The sequence below is a fragment of the Gossypium arboreum genome, chromosome 12, assembly GCF_025698485.1.
Source record: "Gossypium arboreum isolate Shixiya-1 chromosome 12, ASM2569848v2, whole genome shotgun sequence".
NCBI lineage: Eukaryota > Viridiplantae > Streptophyta > Magnoliopsida > Malvales > Malvaceae > Gossypium > Gossypium arboreum.
Genome location: NC_069081.1, coordinates 63904940 through 63906697, shown reverse-complemented (window position 1 = coordinate 63906697; position 1758 = coordinate 63904940). Strand labels below are relative to the sequence as shown.

Below are 1758 nucleotides of genomic sequence, written 5' to 3'. Positions count from 1 at the left end.
CCTTGTGGTCGTTTGGAGATCAGTTTGGAAAGCTGACCTATCTGAGTTTCGAGTCCTTAGATAGATACTTGTTGATTTTTAAGTACGATCTCGGTATTTTGGAAATGAGTTTCTGACACATATATGAACTTTGAGAGCATCTCTTCAAGATTTGGCTTCTTTTCCTGTTGGTAGGGTGGTTGTTGAAAACCCTGAGGATTTTGTGGCTTTTGATTCCCTTGACCACCCCAGGAGAAATTTGGGTGGTTCCTCCAACCTGCATTATAAGTATTACTTTATGGGTTATTTTGAGATCTAAAGTTATTGTTACCCATATAGTTGACTTGTTCTTTTTTGGTTGTGGGATTGAAGGATTGATATTCTGTATGCACACCTCCTCCGCTTGAGTCACACCTCATTACTGGATGTACCAATGTAGAACCAAGTAAACCATCAATCTTTTTATTGAGAAGTTCAACCTGATTTGACAGAATAGTAACTGAGTCGACGTTATAAACGCCGGCTGTTTTTGTTGGCTTTGTCCTCATAACTTGCCACTGATAGTTATTCAGTGACATCTCCTCTATAAACTCATAGGCATCTTCCGGTGTTTTATTGTTGATGATTCCGTCAGCAGCCGCGTCAACCATATGTCGAGTCGAGGGATTCAGACCATTGTGGAATGTTTGTACTTGAAGCCAAAGCGGTAACCCATGGTGAGGGCACCTTCTTAGTAAGTCCTTGTATCTCTCCCATGCATCGTAAAGTGTTTCTAAATCCATCTGCACAAAAGAAGAGATATTATTGCATAATTTAGCCGTTTTAGCCAGCGGAATTTAGTAAAAAAATTTCGGTCATTTGTTCCCAAGTAGTGATAGACCCTCGTGGTAATGAGTTCAACCATTGTTTAGCTTTGTTTCTTAGTGAAAAAGGAAATAACCGAAGATGAATGGCATCATTAGAAATGCCATTGATTTTAAATGTATGGTAAAATTCCAGAAAGTTTGCTAAGTGAGCGTTGGGATCTTCATCCTACAACCCATCAAACTGAAGAAACTGTTGTATCATTTGAATTGTGTTATGTTTCAGTTCAAAAGTATTTGCAGCTACAACTGGTCTAACTATGCTAGATTCATTTCTTGTTAGAAAAGGTTTAGCATAATCATACATAGTACGTGGAGCAGAATTTTGATTAACCGTAATTGCAGGAGGTAGCTGATTGCCTTGGCTTTCAGCCATCTATTCAATTGGGGGTTGAGTATCGTCTTCTTGCTCATTCTTCTTGTATCTTAAGCTGCGCCTTATTTCTCTTTGATTTCTGTGAACTGTACGATCTATTTCTTCGTCAAAAAGTAATGGTCCCGACGAGTTTCTCCTAGTCATAAACTATAATAACTTGCCAAGAGAAAGAAGAAAAAAAGTACATTAATAAATAATAATTAAATTGCAAGAAAAAATAAATGGCTAAAGTAATAAAAACTGAGTGTTCCTAATATTTTAGTTCCCCGGTAGCGGCGCCAAAAACTTGGTCACATGATTCGTAACAAGTAATAAATATTTATAATGAAGATCAAACCTAAACTAAATATTATCACGACAAAAAGGCAAGCGCACCTATCGAACAATAGTTTAGTAATGGCAAGACCGAGATGTCGTACCCAAGGGAACCAAAAGTACTAGTAATAACTATCTTTTTATTATTTAACCTAGAAATAAAGATGGGGTTGTTCATTAAACTAATTAACTAAACTAATTAACTAATTAAACTAAAGCAAAGAG

At 36.7% G+C, this 1758-nt stretch overlaps 1 non-coding gene across 1 annotated transcript; it reads left to right on the top strand.

The window, feature by feature from the left end:
- Positions 1-687: 687 nt before the first annotated feature.
- LOC128286224 (small nucleolar RNA R71) lies at positions 688-794 on the top strand. The gene has a single exon (XR_008276768.1). It is a non-coding gene; the product is annotated as a small nucleolar RNA R71 (small nucleolar RNA).
- Positions 795-1758: the final 964 nt, after the last annotated feature.